The sequence below is a fragment of the Ambystoma mexicanum genome, chromosome 11 (genome assembly GCF_040938575.1).
Source record: "Ambystoma mexicanum isolate Mex_15411 chromosome 11, UKY_AmexF1_1, whole genome shotgun sequence".
NCBI lineage: Eukaryota > Metazoa > Chordata > Amphibia > Caudata > Ambystomatidae > Ambystoma > Ambystoma mexicanum.
The window spans coordinates 778,776,329-778,801,426 of record NC_090934.1 but is presented as its reverse complement, the minus strand read 5'-3'; the positions used below and the strand labels follow the sequence as shown (position 1 = coordinate 778,801,426).

Genomic DNA, 25,098 nt, shown 5'->3' with positions numbered 1-25,098 from the left:
ACATCAGAGGAAACATAGTCAGCCTTGTCTTCTAAGAATTCTCCCTGATACAATGTCTTATTCCTATCCCAGTGTCTGGACAGATCATGCTGCCATCTCCTTCCTCCGTAGGGATACCCTACCATCGGCAAACAGCACAGTGTGATTCACATCCTTTAAGCACTACCCTTTGAAAGTACTAGAACACAAACATGCACCTCTAACCAACCTCACCAACCCCAATGCTCTCTTATCAACTCTCAATTAAACCATAACGGAACTATTTGATGCATATTCTACCTTGAAGCTATGTCACATCATGGTTAAACCCTCTACCCCATGATATACAAAAGAACTAACCTTAAATAAGCTTGTCATCTGTTCAATCCAAAAAAAATGGACGTAAAGCGCAGAGGAATTAAGACCTCCTCACCCTCAAGGCTTTGCACAGTACGTACTGGTCTCTCATCCTCGAGGCCGACATCACATATTACTCTTCAACTGTCTGGTTGGCAGCCAACAGGATCAATGCTCTCTTCGCGGTAGTAAAACACTTAGATCCACTGCCCGACCCCATAATGCAATGCTATGAGCAACTTTTTCATCAGTGAGATAGATAATATATCCCAATCACCCTAAAAACGGGACTAATCTTCCAAAGAAACAACACCTGAGAACCCAGAAGATCTTGTGAACTATTGTCTCATCAATAGCCTCTCATTCATTGGAAATATCTTGAGAAGGCAGTTTCCAACCAACTCCATGATTGCATTAACCAATATGGCCTTCTTCGTGATTACCAATCAGGGTTCAGAGCAAAATGTAGCATTGACATAGTAAACATCTAGGTCATATGTGACACTCTTCAAATCATGGACAAAGACGACTCAGAAACGTCTAATAAGCCTGAATAAAAAAGCTGGAATATGAGATTTGGCCGAATTTCGGCCGTTCGAAAACTCCGAACAGCAGAAAAGTTCCACCAAATCCCCCATTTGGTTGTACGATTGCAGGGGCTACGGGGTGTACCCCGCAACCTTGTTCACTATACAGTGAATGGGGGTTGCGGCCGATCCCGTACGGAGTTTAAAATAAAAAAGGAAAGGACACAGTCAGTCGGCGGCACACAGCGAAGTGTGCCGCCACAAGGTAAATAGACGGTGAGGTAGGGGGTGGGTGGGGTTGGAAGCCCTTGGTTGCAATGTTCAGAGGAGAAAAGAGCAAACATTTTCAGCAAAATAACTGTCGGTCTTTTCTCCCTCGAACATTTCTGTCACAGGCTTCCAACTCCAATCCAGGCGACTCATGCCTCCTTGTCCTCCTCAAGCTCTCTGATGCATTCAACACGGTTGACTGCCTCACACTGGCTAGCCTACATATAAACAGAATGGGATTCTCAGAAACAGTTCACAACTGGTACGCTGCTTCCCTCTTGGACAGACACCAAGCCGTTCAGATGGGCAACTTCAGGCCAGACTGCTGCCTGGTCACCTGTGGGGTGCCACAATACTTTCCCGTTGATCTTTAGTCTATGCATGGAACCATTGGAAATACTTCGTAATGACCCTGACATATCTCTTCTCTAATATGCAGGCAATACCCAATTATACCTAAAAGTCAGTAGTACCCAGAACATCTCATGCCTCGCCTCCATCGAATGCCTGGAAGACAAGCAGGCCTTTTCTTGCTAAACCCCTGCCTACTAGAATGCCATACCGGTGGGTATTCAGACCACACCAATGCTCTTGTAGGTCAGAAAGGAACTCTAGATCTTACTCTTCAGTCAACAACTAGGTGCCATTTAGGTTCCTTGCATGCCCACATCACATACCACCCCCATAGCCAGAACATTCCATGCCACATATTGTTTCCCTGTGTGACAAAACTACCACTGCTTTTCAGGAGTACAGGGATGAGTAGTAAATACAACTCAGATTCAGCCCCACACTACTACTAAATGAGCGGCGAACCCAATCATGAATATGAAAAAATGCATGGTCCACCAGGTATGCCTCCACCCTCTCTTAAATGTAGAATGGGGATAGGACAGGCTATACTCTTCAGGAGGGATGTGAGCAAGCACAGAAGCAGTCCAAACAACAATAGTATTGTTACCATAACAACAGTATGTTCAGCCAGGGTTCTGTAAAACAAAGATTCTTTAATGAAACTAAAAATAGAAAAACAGTATAGCCCACCCTTGTAAAAGAAGACACAGAATATGCAGACTGTGTAAAGAAAGGGGACAATCTGGGTCTGAATATGGTGCATAGTCAATCATTTCAGCAACAATGTCAGGTTTATTGGGGGTCATTACAAGTTTGCTAGTATCCCACTGGTAATTCCCATGGGATACCGGCACACTGCCCTACCGTTTCCCCTAACTGATATCCCGGTATTACCAGGATATTACAGACGGCTGAAATGGCAGTAAATTCCCATTCCCATAAGACCCCATGGAGGGTAATTATGGTATTTCTGGTACCGGTAATACCGGTGCCAGAAATACTGGTTGTGTTTTGATGGTTGGGGTGCCTGATTTATCTCCAGCTCTTTGCTGGCGGTATATCAGTGACCCTCACCGGCAAACCTGTAGTTTGCCGGTCTGGGAATATTGTCAGCCATGGAATTACCAGTAAATTTCCCTGCAATTATTCTGGACCAGCAAACTTATAATGACCCCAATGCCTTTTAAAAATGTAGATAGTGAGGACTTAGTAGTCACTAGGGCACTTCAAGAAAGACCAGGTGGACCGATCAACTTCAAAAACCTTGAATGCTTGTTCTTGGGTTCAACAGTGTCAAGCCAGGTTTCTAGGTGCTTTGCAATGGGCAGAGTCAGCTTGAGATGATCCATTGATGCTGTAGCGGTGATCGGCCCAAATCAGGTGACGAACAGGCAGTCGCTGGGTTGATTTGGTGTCTCGAATTGGTCGAGACAGTTTGAAGTGGTCCAATGATGGAAAACAGCTTTTCAGTACAAATCACCTCAAAGAAATGGTTGGAGTGCAGGTAGGCAATCGATGGAGTCAGCAGCTCATGGTTTGATTGTGTATCAAAAACATCAAGTTTCAAAGGCAGCTATGGGTGCTTACAGCAGCCCGAAAAGTTTCAAAATGGTTTGAGCTGTCTCAAAATCGGACTGAAGCTTGAAAACTGGGTCCAGAGCTGTTCCTTGAATTCTGGTTGTTGGGGGGCAGCAGACGGGATCTTCTGGGGGAAGATATGTCCTTGATCTGCACTTCCCAGCCCGGACAGGTTCCAGAGAGCACTTGCATGGATGGTCACCTCTGATTAGCAGGTTTCCAGTGTTCCTTGTTGTAATTGCAACAATATCATTAAAGGAGGTTTTGTGACGCACCCCAGGACAGGGGCCACAATTAAACTACGCAACTATTCCACATGTAACACTGAGAATGTTGTCTACACCATTAAATGTCCTTGTGGACTGTTGCACTTTAAACCAGCAGGAAAGTGTGAATCAGGTGGAACAAGCATAAATCCAACATTAGAACCGACATCCGTGCCTCCCCTGTGGCACGTCACTTTCATCAAGAATGACACCAGTTAGCACAAATCAAATTCCAAATCTTAGAGGTCATTAATATCAGAAATTTCAGAATGAACGTCATAAACCAAGGCTTTCTGGATATACAAACTGGATACTGTTACCGCACGTAGACTTAACGAAGAACTAGATCTCCACTGCTTTTTATAACTTTATGTATACACATTGTGCCGCCAACTGCACCATTTTCTCTTTCATCATTTGGATCCAGAGAAAACTGACAGCCTGCCAGGGCACTGCACAATCACAGAAGCAACAGGTCCTTGACCCACCATTGTTTGGAACACATGTCATCAAGTTACCAGTAAAGTTGTAGTATCACACCCTTATCCTTTGGCTGAATAGCCATCATGCGTTATAAGGACTAGTTAGATCAATATATACTTGCATGTTGTTACCCTGAGTTCCTAGACTCTGTGGATAGAAGTAGTATAAGCATTATGCATTCAGATTCCATGAGTATCTCATGTAAGTACCCCTAGTTTTGAATGTGAGCCAGGACTTTGATTGACTTCTTTTGTGTGTGATGATAATAATGCAATGTTTATCTTTTTCATAATATGTACACAGAACATGTCTATAGTTTAATCTTGTTCATCGAATGTATCACACTATGATCTATCATTGTTTTCATATTATATCTTTTCCACAGACTGTATGTACTTCAAAACAGGCTGCCCAGCACAGTGGTTGTAATTATGTATATCAAGTTAATCTGGTAAAGACATGTTAAAGATTGAAACAAATGTTAACACTGGTTGAAAGAATAAGGCTGTGATTTATCAATTGTTTTCACTGCTATTGAAACATATGTGGACATAACTGTAGCCATGTTAGGTTTTTTGGTACAGTGTGCACTCATATTGTAGGCCATTGACACACAGTATCTCACTTATTCACTATCTTGTTAGGACCTGTCTCTACTCGATCACACCGCTGCACTATCCGTGCTTGTTATCTGGACAGTGGTGATGCTTACTCACATGCACTGTGCACCGCTAAGACACAGACGTTAATCTTTGGAAATATTTGCTGTTGATGGTTTTTCTCCCCGAGTTGGTACAAGACTATGGACATTTTGTCAGTTAACACTAATCTACACCAGCCTGTGCTTCTTGTATTACGTACGATCGTCTGGTTGCAACGTATCATCTTTCAGTTCCCTACACTCAGTAACCATCTGTAACAGGCATGACGAAGCACCACACTTATCGTTTGCCTGGTAACACCAATCACGATCGAAGACCGTACATTTGCATTACACATCATCACGGCAGTCACGTGCACTGGCGTGATGAAGTGAGGCGCACACCCTCCATGGCCATTAATGGTGGCCATGGCAACCGCTACTACTTCGGTTCATTTTGACCAATTGCAGCGTGTTCTGGCAGCTAACAAAGCAAACATCCGATGCAGATAAAGTCCACGCGTTATCAGTACAGGATTATCTTGTGTTACCTTCAGAAACCTCTCGGGGTTTCTTCTCTATCACTGTTACGCTGATGACCACACAAGCATTAAACTGCTGGCACCATTATTTCTCACCGCGAGGTAAGACGCTCACCTATCTAAGCACCTTCAATGAACACATCACCGTATTTGGCGAGTATGTGTAAGCAATCTGCTTACATTAATTCATATGCATATTTTCTAATGCTCACCATTACTCGTATCATTCACAGAGTGAACTCTCCATCGTACTGACTGGCCATCCTGACCCACAGCATCAAATGGATCTTTAGTTATGCCAACACAGGAAAATAGAGATAAGCCTCTTTAGTTCCAACTCATGAGTTCCTCTGATAACATTTAGAAGTTAGGCTGTTGCATGGCCTTTCTATCATAGGAAACGCTGATGGTTGTCTCATAGACAATATGCTATCAGGTACTTACACTCGCATACTTAGATTTCAGGTTCCCTCTCAGTGACTTACAAAGAATTCACATCACCAATCCAGATGTCATCTTAGAAGTCACACATGGACAACAGGTACTGCTTTATCAAGGCCTTCTTATGATTTTACCACATAGTTGTTTAACAATATAGTTGCTAGGAGTACAAGCTTTTGTGGACAATATTTGTTTAAGATTATAGTTGCTAGGATTACAAACTTTTGTGCACAATACAAGTAGACTATCCTCAATGTGCTAATAGCCATGTACTTTAATTTATTCTGTAGACAACACCCTGATGATGGACATGAGTTCGACATGCATCAGCGAAGTTGGCCTCTGTACCTCTGATACATAAAGAGAATATTAAAAAAGATTTGTTTTATTTATTTCTGTTCTTTGTGATCTTTTCACCTGATTACCTGAATATGAACAATATCAGTTATTGTAGTATTCACATATGGTAGTACTTTCTACCCCCAATTGGCATCCTCAGGTCTGGTATAGTTGTATACCAGACATTTCTTTGCTTCAGGTTCCCAGTGTTCCCAGCTTGCAGTAGGCCTTGTCTGGCCGTTAGATCAACCCACATGTTCTTCTGGGATGGTTATGATATGATATAAGTCATTTATAGAGCGCCTGTACACAAGTGTTTTAAGTGTGGCAAGACAATGGAGGGAAGACAGAGGGGGGTCAAAACAGGCGATCTTACTAGGCCTTTGTGTCATTCAGATCGTGCAGGTGCGAATGCAAAGTACAGGGGGGGGCAAGGGGGAAGTGGCAGGGAGAGGGAAGGGGGAAATGTAATCGGGGCGGCATTGCTCCGAGTACGTGCAGCCAGGGTAGCGCGGCTCTGGGTAAGTGCAAGGAGGCAGAAGACTGTGGGGTTACAGTTACAGCCCCTATATGCATGGTAGGGCTGTAGTAGTGCAGGGGCGACTGGTCATGGGGGAGCCTGGTACCCAGTGAGAACTCTGAGGGTAGCCAGGCAACCAGTCAGTGCAGCAGACTGGTAGGTCAGCAAGGGAGAGAAATAAAACAGAGGCGAAAAAGAAGGTCTTGAGCTGCTTCCGGAACTTCAGGTGCTTCGGCTAATTTTCCAGAGGGACAGGGAGGCCATTGCAGAGGGAGGCACCTGCAGAGGAGAGGGATCTACCCACCACTCTCTTCCTGGAGAAGCATATGACCCTCAGAGAGTTTGAGGTGGCTGAGCAAAGGAAGGTGTTTTGAAAGAGAGAGTTGGATGTAGTGCAGGCCCCGGCACCAGAATGCCTTGTGGACGATGCAAAGGGTGTTGAACTTGATCCTTGCAGCCACCCAGCGGAGAGATTTGAGTGCTGGAGAGATATGGTCCCTGGGTTTGAGGCCAAGGACAAGTCTTGCAGTACTGTTCTGGATTAGTTGCAGAGAGTAGAGGAAGGCAGATTGAGGAAGAGGCTGTTGCAGTAGTCCAGCCTACAGAGAACCAGGGCTCTGGAGACAGTGAGCTTCTGGGGGAAGTGAGAAAAGGAAGAATATGCCTGAGGAGGTGCAACTGGTAGTGGGCCTTCATGGACAGGCCTGTTATGTGAGGAGAGAAGGAGAGAGTAGAGTCGAAGATGACACCAAGGTTTTTTGCCTTACAGGAAGGCGAAGGAAGCGGGCCCAAGGAGGGTGGCCAGAGCGACAGAGGGAAAGCAGGAGCAGGGGTCCCAATGAGAAGGATATCAGTCTTAATGGCATCAAGGCAGAGATTTATGGAGGTGCAGCAATCCTGAATCACGGATAGTCAGTCAGGGGTGAGTGAGAGAGGGGAGGAGGCTGAGGGGAGCCTGTAAGAGAGCTGAGTGTCATCCGTATAACACTGAAATTTAGAGGAGAAGGTAGAGATCAGATGGGCCAATGGGGCCAAGTAGACATTGAAGAGCCAGGGTGAGAGGTTAGAGACCTGGGGAACACCACATGTGGAGAGAGAGGTGGTGGAGAGAAAGAACCCAAGTTGAACTTGGGAGGGTCGGTCCAAAAGGAAGGAGGTCAGCCACTCAAGGGCTTGATCGGTAATGCTCAAGGGAGTGCTTGAGGAGAGAGTGGAAGGTTCCAGTGGCAAAAGAGTGATTGCAGAAATCGGCCAAGGCAGGATCGACAGTGTCAATGTGGTCCTTGATGGTTTTGGAGGAGCAGGGGAGCATCTGTTTGGATGACTCTTTCATCAATCAGACTTGTCTAGAAACATGGTCAGGTATAGTCGGAGAGAAAGAGGAGGAAGGAGGAGGAGAGGGGGAGGCGGTCAGAGGGGGGCCGAGAGAGGTGGAAGGAGAGGGAGATGAGTGAGAGGACAGGATTTCCTGAGTTTTAGTGGTGAATTGAGAAGCCAGAGCTGTACAGAGGGCCTGGGAGGGAACAGGAGAGGTGGAGACTGTAGAATGATTGGCCAGCTCCTTGCAGATTTTAAGGAGTTTGGCAATGTTGTTAGAGGCCGCAGAGATATGCGCTTGGATGTGGGCTCTCTTCATTCACAGGACAGAGATTCTGTATTGCCTTTGGAGCAGGTAGCAGACCAGTCTATCAGAGGATGCGTCTGATGCACTCCACTTCTTCTCAGCCAACCTACACTTGCGTTTCAGTGCGCGCGAGGTCGGAATCATACCAAGAGTTGCACTTGGAGATAGGCTTCAGATGGATTCTCAGGTATGGGGCAAGGATGTCCAGAGTGTTGGAGATAGAGAGGTGCAGGTTAGAGAGGGCTGTGTCAGAGCGTGAGTCAGCCGCAATGGTAGGAGGAGCAGAGAAAGTAGCAGCAAAGGCATCTAATGACACACGCTTTATGGGACGAATGACTGAGAAGGTAGGTGGCAGTGCTGGGCTGGGCTTAGTCAGGGGGACAAAGAGCTTCAAATGAGAGGAGAGCAGAAAGTGGTCAGTCCAAAAGAGAGGAATGGTGAGAGGGTTTGAGAAGGGGATGTCTGAGGAGATGACAACATCCAAGGTATGCCCGGCATAGTGTGTCGGACCAGAGGGTAGAATGGAAAGAGAGAGAGAGTCGCAGAGGTTGCAGAAGACCCTTGAGGGGGATTGGAAGCATCTGGGTGGATGTTGAGATATCTGAGGAGGAGAAGTTGAGAGGTAGAGTCAAGGAGAGGTCAGCCCACTCGGAGAGGAAGAGGGCGACCTTCCAGGTGGCCTCTAGATAGTGGCCACAGTCAGAGAGAGATCCTGCAGACCAGACATTCAAAGGGTGAGTAGGCCTGTGTAGGAATGAAATAGCAGCAGGGACCCACTCCGGAATGATCAGAGCTACTGCACCTCTGTGATGGTTGGTTCTGGGTTCAGAGAGGATCTTGTAGCCATCAGGGAGGAGAGTGTCAAAACATGTGACAGAACTGGCCACAAACCATGTCTCAGTGAGAGCGAGGACATCCAGGCTAAGTTCTTCAAGGAGGGGACATATGTCAGAGGAGTGTTTGACAGCAGAGCAAGAGTTTAAAGTAGCGACGTGGTGGGGTACAGGCTAGAGGTACACCCTGCGGAAGTGGTAGAGGGGCCTGAGAATGGGCAGAGGTGGTAGAAGGAGGTGAAATAGTAGCCCGAGAGGAGGGTGCCAGAGAGGCGGCCGAAAGAAAGGAGGTGGCAGAGGTGTTACGCTCACCTGGCTCCCACAGGGGCGTCGATCTGAACTGGACAGCTACGGTCTCCACCAATGTGATGCGTAGTGCCGAGATGACAGACTGGACTGGCCCACCTAGCTTTGTTTGCTTGGCCCGTAGGAGTATTCTTCTGCAAATGGAGAAAGGGAATTAACCACCCGTGGAGTTGAACGTTAACCCCCACCCCCGCTGTTCTCCCCACTGATCACCTTTAATGTCCCCTCTTATAGTCTCACCTGATGGTTTGGAAAGATGAGCTCTCCATCCTGCATTGAGCACAGGGGCGCGTAGATAACCAGTTGCTTCACTGGTTCGAAGGAATAGATGAGTTCCAGAACAATATTGACTCTGAGATTTCTGGCAAGACGACGTAGGTATATAGTTCGTAAGAGTTCAAATGTCTGACTTTCACTCTTGTCCGATTCCTTGTAGGTTGCAGCTTGACCCTAGCGAAGAGTTCCTCGTGGCAACCGGTAACATTCAGGTAAGGATTTGTATTATCCAAAACAGTTCGATAAAATAATGTCAGTATGTAACCTGTTGCTTTCTCCCTTATTCAGGTGCTGAGAGAAATTATGAAGTCTCGGGGAATAATGCCTCTGGCGGTAAAATTAGGTAGGTCTATTGTGGTGAGGAGGATTCCCTTTGTTTGTCCCTTTTGTTTCACCTTGCTGTCCTTTTGTTTCCCCTTAGGGGCCGGGTTACAGCGAAGATGCGGTGGAGGCTGCGCCGACCCGTGAAGAGGAATAGTACCCCTGGCGGTAAAATCAGGTAAGTCTATGGGGGGTAACTAATATTGCCTTTGTTTATTCCCTTGGCTCACCTTGCTGTTCTTGTGTTTCTCTTAGGTGCCGGAGTGCGGCGGGAACATGCAGAAGGATGCGGTGGATAGTGAAGATGCTGTGAAGGCCGGTGAGTTCAGCGTGGCACTGCTGCAGGCGAGGCGACACGCATAAAATAACTTCTTTGTTCCAGCTCGAAGGCGCGGTGGATCGGGAATTCAGGTAAGGATCAAAGGTATTGCTCTTGTTTTAACCTTTTCTCCTTCTTTCTCCCTTTTTCTAGGAGCTCCAGACTCGAGGCGGGCGTGGCAGAAGACTGGATGCAGACTTGCAGGCACGGTGAGCGTTACGCTGCTGGATGCAGAATAACGCAAAGCGTGTGCTGCTCTTCGGGCGTGGTTTAAATAGCCTCCAAAGTAGTCCCATGTAAGTATTCCCCCCCGACCCCACCCGAGTAAAAAATAGTCCCTAAGTCAAGTACTCCCTTCCAAGCCTCTTTTGGCTTGGAGCTCTGCAGCATGGTCTGCATCAGGTAAGTTTGCAGCATGGTCTGCATCAGGTAAGTTTTAATCTATGAGCCTGGCGCCTATGGCGCCAGGACTGACTCTCCATATGAGCCTGGCGCCATAGACGCCATGACTGCACCCAAATGGCCCCTAGCAGGGGTTGTTGGGCTTGCTTGGAATAACCTGATGCCTGCTTCTGGGGCTGCTGGACTTGATCTGGATCCCCGGGGGTAGGCATCATGACAAGAGGAGCCAGAGAGGTATTAGTAGGGGTCCACAGCACAGGATGCGCAGAGGGGGGTCACACAGTAGGGAACACACAGACGGATCAGACAGGTACACTCAACAGTACAAGGTACTCCCAGTGGGGTGAGGATCTGGAGAGTGGGAGAGAGCCTACTGAGACACAGTTAACAGTACCACAGTTACCACAATGCAAAACACCAAGATTCAGTTTTCCTAAAAAGAGGGGAAAAGGCCTAGTTTTGAAATACAGCAGCAATGCAAAAAACTCAGATGCAACTTTCCTAAAAATAAAAGAAGGGAATAAGGCCTGTTTTTGAAATACGGCAGCAATGCAAAACAGCCAGATGCAACTTTCCTAAATAGAGGGAAAAGGACTAGTTTTTAAACACAGCAGCAATGCAAAACACCCAGATTCAACTTTCCTAAAAAAAAAAAAAAGAGGGAAAAGGCCTAGTTTTTAAGCACAGTAGCAATGTAAAACACCCAGATTCAACTTTCCTAAAAGGAGGGGAAAAGGCCTAGTTTTGTAAACACAGCAGCAATGCAAAAGAATGTGACTTTCCTGGGGAGATGTGAGGGAAGGCTAGCAATACAATTTACTGGGATGCTTAAGTGTGGTGTGATAAAAGACGTAGGGATGATTTAAGTGGGGGTCGGTCAGTTTAGTGCGGTGCAGTGATTGCTGCCCCCTCTGACCGTACCTACCTGGTCAGTCGCAGCAGTTTGACGGCTGCAGGCTTCATGCTTCCCCAGCAGACACCGGCAGACATCATCTGAAGGAAAAGGCTTGCCGGGCCTTTCCTTAGAAGTCTTTGTATTCACCCCTATGGAAGAGGACTTTGGAGCAGACTGTACCCCCAACAAAGTTCCAGGTGAAATCTTTCTTCATTAGTAGTCCAAAGGTGATTCAACAGAGGGGGTGTTCTCACTCATTTGAATATGCAATCTGCTACAGTGTATTGGTTCACGTCTAGCCTTCTGGATGGAGGCCAATCATGGCTGCTTTTTCAGAGTCTTTTACCTCGTGATTTCAGTGCCAGAGTTCTTTGTCTGCAGGAAGTGGGGAGGGGGCACAGTAAGTTTGGGGGCCCTAGGAAATCCTGAGGTGGCGGAATTCCTCTCTTGATGGAAAGTCCTCCTCTGGGCTAAATAGTCTCTGTTAATTATCATTCAGATGTGAGCTCCCAATGACCTGAAATAGTGGTTCCCATATAACCCCTGGGGAAATATCCAGTCTTCTGGAGGAGATGACGAGCCTTCACAGAGAGATCAAATGGGGATTTCCTTGACTCGGCCCAAATGGTTGTTTTGGATGAAACCCAGTTCCCAGATGCTAAGACACATAACACCCTGTTGGGGAGTCACTAGCAACCAAGCTGACAATGATATGATACCAATCGTTTTTTTGCCAGTAAAACTGTAGGTTCCAGACCAGACATGGCTTATATTTAGAGTTTCATCTGCCACCATGCTCTGGGAGCACACAATTATAACATTTAATTTATAATTAGGATAACCCTTGGTTAAAGACAGACCCTGAGCCTAGAGATTCAAGCTACTCCTCACTGATGAGGTCCAACAAGGCTGAAATATGATTGGGGATGCTTGTGGTCTCGTGCAGAAGGGATGTGACCTAGCAGTTCAGCCTGGACTGCCCCTTCTGGGGTGGGACCAAGCCTGATTTGCATATGGTTTTTCTCCTTTTGTAATGGCTTGGCAGGCAAAGAACGATGACCTGGATGGTTGCCTAGAGCAATGCCAGAGGTTAAGATTTGTTCTGAACCTTCCAAACATCACCTTTTTGTTTTGCTAAAGACAGACCCTGACAGATGGACTTTTGGTTCTATCAGCTGTTGGCAGGAATGCACATGTGACTTTGTGATTTCCATGTTGCCAAACTACAAGGCTGTTGCTGAGAGGTGTCAATAGACAGGCTCAGCAGAGTTCCATATTTGTATTATGCTTTTCAGCATGGTGCAATATGGAAGTTGGGTCTGATTAGCAGACCTCACTTCCAAAAACATGTGTACCTGCATCATTTTATATTACAAAAAAATAAATGTAAGGCTATTCTGCCCTCGCAGTTGGCATTCTGTCACACCCCCTGCACCTTACTTGATATATTTCCCTCAATGACATGTACAGAGCTTTCTGGCTTCCAAGCTAGGTTCGCTGTATATAAAACCACATATGCAAATAGTACCACAATCAAGATGTTGATTCCCCCTCCCAGGCCTGGAATAATTGTTTTTGTTCTACATGGACAACCTTAGGAGAAGATGGTATTAGGTCACTGTAGTTGTGCAATAAAGTAAGGAATTCCTTAAGCCCAAGGCCCATTAGGAGTGTCAGGGGATGGGTGTCGGGGGAATGAAAATGTACTGTATTCTCAATAAGAACACAATGGGCCTCATTATCAGGTTGGCGGCAACCCCATAATACTGAATCCGCTACCTGACTTCCCAGTGCCATCGGGACATTACAAGTCTTGCGGGAGCGGGAATTCAGGCGGCAGATTTTTGTAAGTCACCATTTTGTAAATCCCCATTCCTGTGGGGACTCGGAAGCACCAAACGCGTCTTCCGTGACAAGTCTGCCTGCAGACAGACTCGTAGGTAAGCTTACTGGCACCCTTGTTTCCAGACTGCCACACTCGTAATGAGGCCCAATGTTGCCATCTATGCAAATAAGGCATATGAAACGCCTTAGTCGCGTCTACTAAATGAAGGAACTAGAGGACAGCAGAACTTTTTTGTAGACGTACATTGCATGAAGATGTTAGGTTTGCAGTAGTACATCATGGTAAATACTGGGCAAAAAGAATAAACTGCTAGGACAATAATATGGCCAATGGCTTTTTGTACACACGATCCGTGAATGTATGTAAACTGTGATGTAACTGACATATGTGTTGAGTGGGGTTTTCATTTGAAGGGGATTTTTTTATTATCAGATATGATTGCTGGATTAGTTACATGATGAATTGCTTTTATGACATATGTGTCGAAAACAAAGCAACATTAACGGACATAAATGATAACAGGTGGCTGCGCATGCCAGGGTTGTGGGTGCTGTCAGTCATGCGTTTGCAATCCAAGACAAAGACAATTTCGTCTTTTGTTAAGAATGCGATGAACCCGGGGACCAAACCTGGAAAGTTAAAGCACGCGCGCACAAAATAATAGAAAACTTCAAAACTTCTTAAATCTTTGGTGGTGGCAGTTAGTCTCGTGTCTCTGCTCGTGAGTGCAGTGTGTGTGTAACCGTATTCTGTAAGAATTCGAAATACCAGCAGCAACCCGTTCTTTTAAAGTCCGCAAATAAAGGCACCCGTGTATCATTTAAAACCCAGGAAACGTGATGACCTTTGGCTAATTGGATTGCGTATCTGACAAGAACATTATTTTGTTTCATCCAACATCAAAGTGAATGTTTCATGATGTTTTAGCGACGCCGCCTTTGGACTGTGTGCGGTAATTATGCATTTTCACTCCCTGGCAGCCCTGGATTTGCGCGCTCAGCAACGCAATAGCCTGGTTTTCCACGGCACTGAACCCAGCGCGGCTTGGGACCTGGAACGTTCTGCCAGACCTGCCCATTTTGTTTCAGTAAAAGGTTGCTTACCTGCTCCTGTTTTTCAGACTTCTCGGGTCCCGCGTGCTGTGCTCCTGTCCGGTTGCGCGTGCCTGCCCTGAATGTAGGCTTGCTGCTAATGTTTCATGGTTGCCATGCGGGTTGCCATAGCCACAGTGAGTGGATAGGTTGCTAGCAGGGAAGCATGTGGAGGCGCGGTGTCCACACTGAGCATGCACAGGCATGAGTGCCTCACCACCACGTGGACACCGGAGGAGTGAATGTTTCGTGGTTTTGTTGCGCTGTGCGCAGCATTGCTTTTTAACTTAGCGCCACCCCAAGGCAGTGAGTGAACATAGGTGAAACAGCACATGTATTTGATATGACATTAATTGCTGTTGTGTTTGATTAACGCCCTGTACATTTTCTCTACAGAATAATAGTCCACCAGAAGGTAAAGCGATTCATAAAGTTATGGATTTTGCTTCCAATCACATATATTTAATCATTTTGTTTGCATTTATTTTATTTTTTTGCGCGCTTCCGGGATTCGAACTTCTGTTGCTCTGCGGGTTCTTGCTTCTAAGACCAGGGCGTTCACCCAGTGCTATCCTCCCTACGTTCCATACGTTTTCACTGTTCCAATCTCGATAAAATGGAAATTCAAATGCGTGTTCAATGAATGGCAGCTGATCAAATTTTTCAGTGGCAAGTCACAAATATTTCCCATAAATGTGTCTGCGTATAGCAAGTGGCATAGTACAAAATTAGGAATGCCCCCTGCAAGCCCTGTTGAGTGGGCCCCAAAAGCATAAGCCGTGCCAAAGACTCCCTGGTACGCCTGCACCACCTTGCATGTGCAATGCGCATGAGGCTCAGTGGCGTAACACAAAATGTGGGGCGCCCCCTGCGAGCCATGCTGAGGGCCCCCAATCCCCTAACTCGACAACAAATCACGGGTTGTGCCACACTCTGGGCCAGCCTAGATTATCACGCTTGCACAATATGCACAAACGTGCTGCTGAAGGGGTATGTCGCACACTGTACTAGGAGAAAGATATAAATATGTGTTTTAATGCAATGTACAGCACACTTTCTGCGAAAAATTGGCTAAAAAGCCAGAGTGTTTGCAATTATTTTGTAGGGCAACACCAATCCAATACATGCAAGTCAACAACAGTGCACAGGAACATTAATGCTTTGCTATTAAAAATGCCATGCAACATTGAAACCATGCCCCACTGGCTGCACAATGTAGACCAGTGTAGACATGTAATAACATTACAATAAAGCATGCCAGGCCACATTTAGACAAACCTAGACTGGTTGCACCAAAATGCCAGTCGATGCAATAACACTCATCAAGAAGAGAGCACACATTCAAGCCCATGTCAATCCTGTTGCAGTCTCTACCTCTCCTGTTCCTTCGGCCCTCTGTATGGCTCTGGCCTCTCACTTCTCTGCTAAAACTCAGGACATCCTGTCCTCTATCTCCTCTTCCTCTCCCTCTTCCTCTCTCGGCCCCCCTTTTGCCATCCCTACCTCTCCTCCTCCTTTCTCCTCTTACTTTATGACAACACCTGACAACGTTTTAGACAAGCCTGATCCATGGAAGTGCCGTCCAACAGGTGCCCCGTGCTCCTCCAGAACCATCCAGAACCATATTGACAGCCTCGCTCCAGCCTTGGATGATTTCTGTAATCACTCTTTCGCCACTGGAATGTTCCCCTCTCACCTTAAGCACTCCCTTGTGCACCCACTCCTCAAGAAGCCATCTGCCGATCCTACCTGCCTGGCAAACTATCGCCCAATCTCCATCACCCCTTTCCTGGGCAAACTCTTAGAAAAGCTGGCCGTCTCCCAGCTTATTCTCCACACTGAATCTGTTGGTTGTCTCCATGACCATCGGTCTGGCTTCAGACCTGCCAGAGGCACAGAAACTGCTCTCCTGAACACCCGTGAAGATCTGCTCTCTAACCTTGATTGCGGCATTTCTTCTGCCCTAATCCTCCTTGATCTTTCCTCTACTTTCAACACAGTCAACCACGCCATCCTGATTTATCGACTATGTGAGAACCTGGGCATCACTGACTTAGGCCCTGGAGTGGCTGACCTCCTTCCTCTTGGACTGCCCCTCCCATGTCCAACTTGGTCCCTTTCTCTCAGCCACCTCTCTCTCTCTACCTGTGGTGTTTCCCAGGGCTCTATCCTCTCACCCTGGTTTTTCAACCTCTACTTGGCCCCTTTGGCCCACCTGATCTCGACCTTCTCCTATAACTTTCAGTATCATGCGGATGACACTCAGCTTTCCTTCAGGCTCCTCTGCTCTCTCGCTCATTCCTGACTGTTGTAGGGGAGGACTGGCCGCGAGGCCCTCCTCACCTGCAGCCTTCTCCCCAGGTGAGGACCATGACTCGGTGGCCGTCCCCTCATGCCACCCGGGCCCAGGTGGAGGAGGGGTCACCCGCCGACGACATTGCCCACACATATCCGTTCCCTGCATAGACCCAAATTCAGTTAGGCCTAGAAGCCATCTTGTTTAGCAAACATGGCGTGAGTTCAGCACACTGTAACGAGGCCCCCACCTTTGGAGGACCTTTCATGCATCTCTGCTGCCGCAGTAGCCCTGGTAGATCCGCTGCGAGCGCGTTCCCATGAGAAAGTCGGATATGAGCTAACCCGAGATGCTAACACTGTAACATTATTCTCATCCACAATGTAATATCGCACCCTGCATGACCTGGTCCGCGAGGCCGGGGTGATGGGAAAAAAGCTGAAGCATCACTATCTGAAGAAAGTAGAAAATAATTCAAGTATTGGTATTAACGAACTACCTCGGTTTAAACAGATCATGTAAACTGTGAATTAACCATAAAGATGTAACGTTACATGATACCACCCTAGGTCTGGACTAGTGCTGCTACAACCACAGAGAAAGATGTCGACCAAATGTATAGCCTTTACTTACTCATATATGTTTTCTTAATCACCTAAAGCAGCGAGCATCAATTTCTGTAGGCCATAACCTAGAACGACCTCGTGTAACGTTTAATGTACATAAAATAATCACATCATGTAGTAAATATAATGTTAGGTAACGAAAAGGTACTCGGACCGACTGTATTAAAGAAATGTGTAACGAAATGGAAATATATATGTGTGTTTAAATAACATCAAAATAAGGCGGAACGTTATAAAAGTTCTGCATTTAAAAGTTAGCAACGCACGAGGAAAAAACCTTTGTGAGTATATGCAAGGCCATTCTCCCTCCCACCCTGCCAAGCCTGCCAGATAAGGAAGCTAAGGCCTGTGCCGCGCTCCCTCACCTCCCCCAACCAAGCTGGAGCCGCTTCAAAGAGTCAGAGGCCCCGGTACCGCACCCAAGGCCACAGCCCACCACCTGTGTTATTTACAGCACGGTAATAAACCCACGTTTTGAATCCACTGATCTACCAGCACCCTCTCGTAAAGTCCACAACCCTCCCCCTAGACCACCCCAAGAACGACCCCCATCACTGGGACAAGACACAGAGACCCATTTATATAATAACTTCTAACGCGGCAGACAGGCATGTACCAGTCGGCTCAGGCCCCAAAACTCAGCCCCTCGACCTGAAATACCGGTCAATAGGACACAGGTAAATCTCACCCTAACCGACAATCACCGGACTTCTCAAGAGGTGCATTCCTCATGCGTTGCGTTTATTGTATAAGACAAACTGCCGAGCGATTTATTGATGGACTTAGATGTCGTTTCTTGAATAACTGCAGTGTGCATGGCCTAGGGCAAACGAGTCAGGAGAGGTATTCATCTTTGTCACAGGCTGCCCCAGCATACCAACACCGCTCGGATGACCTCAAGCTGGCCTGCCAGGCCCAACCCAACCCACGAGGCTGACCAGTGACGTCCTCACGCCAAGACCAACCACGCTGCAGCAACACCTATAGTTAGTCGACGCCACCCAATCCCAATTAACTTGTGCCCCCTATAGTGTGTAGGTTCTGATGACGTTTTTTGTATTAGAAATACGCCTGTCTTTGCTATTGTCAGACAGAGCGCTCTCGGAGGTTGCAGAGTTCTTTGCATGCCCTATTCTTTGGATAAACTCCCACTTACGCTCACCCGCACTCTGTCTTGGCCTTATTCCCACTACGGGAGAGTCCCTTATTGTCTCTCATTGCGGGGAGGATCGTGCTGAAATTGGGGGCGCTTCCTTTCAGTGGTGACCCCGATAGCGTGATATCTCCAAATTATTTTTCCTAACTCCTTTCTAACGACCCCCTTGTGGCACGAGAATCTCCGGTCGAGAAGGGATACGCACGGTGAGCCGGCTCCGGGAGGCCGCCCGCCAACGGCGACCGGCACAATAAGAAGTGCGCACTCAATGAGAAAGGGTACGGGATCCCGATTGGAAAAAAATCCCCTTTGAGTGCCGCTCGCCGGAGCCAGGGGCTGACCGTTGAGTTACCGGTGACACCGCCTGGACGGACCCAGTTTCGGAGACTATCGGTTCAAGACGGGCACGTGAGTACTGAGTGCGAGCGATCGTAAAGGGGAAGGGAGGGGAAACGGTGAACAGGAGAACGGGGACAGGTAGAGGAGAAGAATAACGGGGGTCTACTAAAGACGGGTCTTGAAACTTTCTTTATCTTTTCTTTGCATATGGCCATTAGGAGTAAGAAATAAGTGAAGTGGTAGAAGTGACGGAAACCTAGCTCCGAAAGGGGGTGGAAGGCGGCGCCGCATAGTGCTATCTAAACTAGTACTGGGAATATATGAAGAAGTAAGAAATAAGTTATTGGTGCCTGGCAAAAGGAGACACCGGGAATATTTTTTAGTGATTGCTACTCTCTCTATTTCTTTTTTCCATTCCACGGGGCAGGGGAAGAAAGCGAAAAGGGTATAAGATAAATATACTTGTAGAAGGACTATAAAATAGGGAGCACATTTTGAGGAGTGGGGACTAAGTAGTGGCACGTACAGACGTGAACATAGCAACCTTAGCAGAAAAATAGGGACAGCTGGCCAGGGAGGAAAGGGAGGAAATAAGACGAGGTGTGAGTGGAAAGGCATTGTGATGGGTGCGCGCACCGTGTGAGTGTTGGAGACGATCGGTTGACCGCGAGGTGGCGCCAGAGAGTGTTGACCATAACTAGTACTTGATCAGTTGTAAGCGGAATCACATGAGAGTGTATGGGAATGGGAAGGAGATGAGCTATGGTGAGTGCGAAAGGATTTGCGCAGTGAATAAACTTGGGTGATAATATTTGAGACGTCCGCTCTTGTCTGTGCCATAAAGGTATACATACATAGATCGACACCTAACTAAACGTAAAGAAGGTGGACACGGCTGTGAGAGTGATTTAGAGGATGGGGGCCGAAACTCCCTTGTCACATATTTGTAAGAGCTTACCGGGATACGCTGAACGAATAAATAAATATCACGATCAATGGGTAACAGAATTGAAGGGGGAGGGTCTGCCCCAGATTTGGCCCGAGGGAGGGTCTTTTGACAAAAGCGTTCTTGATATGGTACGAACATGCATTAGCCTCAAGTATAAGGGGAAACAATGGCAAAATAGGAAGGAGATATTAGACCTCTGGAGATTGTTTGAGGAGGTACCCCCACCCAAAGCTCCGGCACCAAATATTGATCTACCTTCCACCACAGATAATCCATTGATGATTCCAAGAGAGGAAAAGGAACAGTTAAGTACAGCACAACCTGCGGAGGTGATTAGTTTGTACCCGATGTTACCTAAACCAGCCCCCGCAGCAGGATACAGCGACCCTACGTATGTGCCTCCCCCCACAACTGGTACACCACAAAGACCAACAGCCCCCCCGCCATACGAAAGCACCAGAGAGCGCGCCCAGGGAAGCACACAGAGGGTGGATATAGAGAAGCTAACGAGTGACTTAGAGTCGAGGCTTACTGTGGCAAGGGATGAACTCTCAAGAATAAAAGACATATGTGAGCGCACAGCGTGTGCCCCCACACAATCAGGACGCACGTCTAGAGCGTCGAGCGAAGGTAGACAGATTGAGGAAGGATGGAAAAAGGGGGAAATACTGTTCAGGATTGAGGAAGAGCCGACACGAATAATAGAGGTAGGAGCAGTAGAAGGGAGCATTGGTGATGTATCACGAGAGAGAGGGATCAGAGAGGACTTGTTATGTGATGTCAGAGGAGGGTTGGATGACAGTGATAGGTTGAGTATGGCAGTGGGAGGGGAAAGCGAGGAAGTGGACGGTGCATGTTCACTAGGGACTATAGACGACGAATGGATGGGACGACTAAGAAATAGGGTGGGGAAGATGGCGTCATTGGAGTCAGCAGCGACTAAGGAAAGGGAGGGTGCAACTGCAAAAGGGAAGTTACAACTTCCATTGATACACAGAGGGGGGGGGAGACCAAACTATATACCATGGGCTCAGATGGATAAGGCTAATTTAATGAAATTATTGCCCCAGCTGTCAGGAGGGGCGAGCAAGTGGATATATGCATTTGAGAAACATACCGCCGGCATACCGTTGGCAGTAGGCGATGTGAAAAGCCTACTAGTAACCGCAGTAGGAGATCAAGCGGACAGAGTATGGGCTAAGGCTGGTTTCCCGGCCGTGACGTTAGATTATGATCGTCATGATGGGGCTTCCTTTAATACAGTACGAGCAAGGGTGTGGGACGCGCTGCGGGAGACATTCCCAGATACCCCTGATTTACAGTCAGTAATGCAATGTACAATGAATGACGGGGAGGATGCTATGGATTACATTCTCCGGGTGCAGGAGATGTGGAGAGCGGAAACGGGCACGCCCTGGCACCAATCCACATCTCTATTTTATTTTATCATTAAGAGAGGGCTCCCAAAAGAGGTGCAGAAGGCACTCGATAAGATAGCGGGCGTTGAGGCGAAGGGGTGGCCAGAGATCCAAAGTATAATAGTGCACCATTGCAAAAGGATCAAAGAGAGAGAGAGGGAAGTAGCACAGAAAAGGTTGGCAGACGAGGCAAAGTTGGTACAATCAAAACTAGTGAAGGTTGCAGCAGCGGTAGCAGGACTCCCACTCATGAGGGAGGGAGACGAAGGAGAGGAGGGGCAAATAGCAATACAAGGAAGAATAGCAGCAAATTGGGCAGGACAAGGACAACGACAGTGGACTGAGCAGGAGCAGAACGGAGGTCCAATGTGGCAAGAGTGGGCCCCAAGAGGGGGAAGAGGTGGGTACCGGAGCCGAAGAGGAGGACAAGGGTATGGAGGAATGGGAGGTAATGGGTGGCAGGGTCCCAGAGGTCCACAGGGGAGCTGCTGGAATTGTGGGAGATGGGGGCACTACTCAAGAGAGTGCAGGAGCAGACAAAACAACGGGTTCCAGGAGACAGGACAGTACGGTCACCCCCACCCAGGAAGCCCCTACGGCCTCCCCATGGGACAATACCAACAACCAGAAAATGTAGGACAAAGAAGTAACGCACAACTACACGGACATCAGTACAGGACACAAAACCACCCACAGAATAATGACAATATGCAATACACGCCAGGTAACACTTTCGCCACAGTAGCTAACGGAGCACCTGCTCCTGCACCTTACAGCGGGGTGTCAGTAGTTTCGGGGAACATTTTTGATCAAGGGGGGGCAATGAGACACCCCGTATAGGACAGCCCACAGAGAGCACTTGCGTGTCCAGTACTATCTACGACCCACAATGCATCAGAGGAACCATTGATAGGAGCGCAGATAGGAGACAAGCAGTTCATATTCATGGTGGATTCGGGAGCGGAGAAATCATGCATTAGAGAGGGCCGGTTCCCGTTATCTAATAGAACGTTAGAGACGCAGGGGTTCTCTGGGGCTGTAATTGAAGTTCCTTACACAGAAGCATTGGATGTGACAGTGGGGGGTAAAACAGTGAAAGCACCCTTACTGTACTATGAACACTCTCCCATTAATTTGCTGGGGAGAGATCTCTTAAGCAAACTAAATATGACAATATCATTCACAGGGAGCGGTATCGTATGTTCGACGCCAGGCATATGCCCCCTCCGCATATTAGCAGTAATACACGGCCACACAATTATGCAAGAGATCAGAGGGTTACCAAGAAACGAGGAGATGTTTGTTGAGGGCATGAGAGCATTGGCTCTCATAGTACCAGAACTAAAAAGGATGGATTGGAGGATTCCAGCCGAATTCCTCTTCCGCCCCATAGCAAGCCCCGACACTGCTCTCGGGTCAGTGGTATCGTTGGATTTACACGCAGTACACGTGTCAGCAAACAGAATATGTGTGATTGGCGTTGACATGGAAGGATGTGAGTGGCGGACAGTACTGTGTACAAATGCAAATATCCCACTGAGGGAGCTCTCGGACGAGGAGCTATTTTCAGACACTGAGACAGATGGCGAAATAGTGATGGAACTAGCAATGCCGTGTGACATTGTAGTTACAGCCAGAAAAACTCAAGTTGAATTAATGGCAGTGGTAGGAGCACCACATGCATTTTTTGACGACGACATGAGGTTAGTACCCACTAACATATGGACAAATGGCCCCCATGACGTGGGGTTATTACATGAGGTTCAGCCTGTGGTAATAAAACTGAAACCGGGAGCAATTATAACCCGGGTAAAACAATATCCATTGTCACGCGAAGCAGAAGAAGGGATCAGAGAGACACTAGATGCACTGCTAGCACAAGGAATAATAGTGCCCTCAAACTCCCCATGCAACACATGCATTTACCCGATTAAAAAGGCGAAGGGAGGTTCATGGAGGATGATACAGGATTTACGCCCACTCAATGATGTGATTCAGAAGGAGTTCCCTTTAGTCCCGAACCCATCAACAATACTGTGCAACATTCCGAAAACGGCATCCCACTTCACAGTTATTGACTTAAAAAATGCATTTTTCTCGATTCCCTTAGCAGAGGAGAGCAGGTACTTAACAGCGTTTACACTAGGGGGGAGGAGGTTCGAACACTGCAGACTACCACAAGGGTATTGCGAGAGCCCAAGCATATTCAACAGAGTACTACATGAAGATCTGGGGAATTTGTGTGTAGAAAGCACAGTGATTCAGTACGTTGATGATTTATTGATCTGTGCACAAACTGAGGAAGAGTGTAGAAAGGACTCAATAACACTCCTGACATTATTGGCCAATAAAGGGTACAAGGTGGACAAGGGGAAGTTACAATACTGTCTGACCGAGGTCCTATACTTGGGACAGCTGATATCAAAGGATGGCAAGCGGATCATACCAGACAGGGCACAGGCGATTAGAGCAGTTGGGGAGCCCAAAACAGTAAAAGAGATGCAGAAATTTCTGGGTATGTGCAACTATTGCCGAGCATGGATATTGGATTATGCAGCATACACGAGGCCCTTGTTACAGGCACTAAAAGAGGCACAGCAGGAAAACAAACACATAGAATGGACAGAAGAGATGAACACAGCATTTGACTCACTAAAAGAGCTGATATCAAGCGCTCCAGTACTGGCAAATCCAGACTATGGGCGCGAATTCTTCTTATTTTCACACTGCAAAGGAACACTGATGACAGCAGTATTGACACAAAAGACATCGTTAGGGCACAAACCACTGGCTTACTATAGTGGCACCCTAGACGCAGTAATGCAAGGTCATTTCGCGTGCGAGCAATCTCTAGCTGCAGCCGCGTTCGCGATTGAGAAAAGTGCCACGATAGTGATGGGCTGTCCTGTGACACTGTTTGTGGAACACTCACTCTTTGCAATATTAGAGCGATCAAAGAGCACATTGACAACACAACGCGCCACAGCATATGAAATAATACTGTCCAGCGCAAACATCCACATAGTAAGATGTAAAACAGTGAACCCAGCCACATTCATCACAGAGGCGTGCACCGTAGAGGACATGCAAAACCACAACTGCGCTACGTTCACAGGTGACGAAGGTCAGGATCAAGCGATTTTTGAGAATGCCCTGAACGAGGGAGAGGTGTATTTCGTAGACGGGTCAGCATCAATAGATATGGAGACAGGAGAGAAACATGTGGGTATGGCAGTTGTACGATTAGAGGAAGATGAATACGAGACACTAGTGCAACACCGCCTCCCATCCCACTATTCAGCCCAAGCAGCAGAACTAATTGCGCTAATAGAAGCATTGCATGCCGCCAAGGGGTGCGCAGTGACAATATATACCGACTCAGCATACATGACAACGACAGTACACGGCGGGTTGGCACGGTGGGGGCGGAGAGGGTTCCGACGAGCAGATGGAACACCAGTTCAGCATGCAGAACTATTGAAAGAACTGATTGAGGCTCTGCAAGACCCCACGGCAGTGGCCATTGTAAAATGCCAAGCCCACACCACAAATACAGATTTTATATCTTTGGGGAACGCGGCAGCAGACGCCGCTGCCAAAGAAGCTTCGTATTTACAGAAAGGTGTACTAGGAGAATACATGTTGCACCACACAGCAAGCCAAGAGGTCCCCACAGGATACAACATGATGCCCACACAGGAAATAATAGAGCTGCAAGAGGGAGCTAGTGCAGAAGAAAAATTGCTGTGGACTAAAAGGGGATGCAGCAAATCGCCGACTGATTTGTTATGGCGACAAAAAAGTTCAGGAAAAGCGGTAATGCCAGTCACATTGTTAGAAATAGCATTTCAACAACTACACTTTCCCGCACATAACGCAAAGCAACACATAATGGCAGAGATACAAGAAGATTGGTTTGCACCTTGCCTCCATGAACATGTCACAAGACTGGCTTTAGAATGCACGACATGTCAGATTTACAACTCAGGTATGACATTGCGCACACTGAGAGGAACGATACCCAAACCAAATGGCCCATTCAGAGAGCTCCACATTGATTATGTAGACATGGGAGAAAGATGTAACGGGGCTCGCTACATGATTG

The 25,098-nt window shown here is 47.3% G+C and overlaps 1 protein-coding gene and 1 long non-coding RNA gene across 2 annotated transcripts in view; one reads left to right on the top strand and one right to left on the bottom strand.

Moving 5' to 3' along the window:
- Positions 1-14,308, bottom strand: part of C11H11orf16 (chromosome 11 C11orf16 homolog) — a 251,596-nt gene extending 237,288 nt beyond the window's left edge. Inside the window, exon 1 of the mRNA XM_069623695.1 lies at positions 14,222-14,308. The gene's annotated coding sequence lies outside the window, so the exon portion shown is untranslated. The remainder of the gene's footprint in view (positions 1-14,221) is intronic.
- Positions 1-25,098, top strand: part of LOC138503738 (uncharacterized) — a 278,195-nt gene that overhangs the window by 100,417 nt on the left and 152,680 nt on the right. The gene's annotated exons all lie outside the window — the stretch shown is intronic.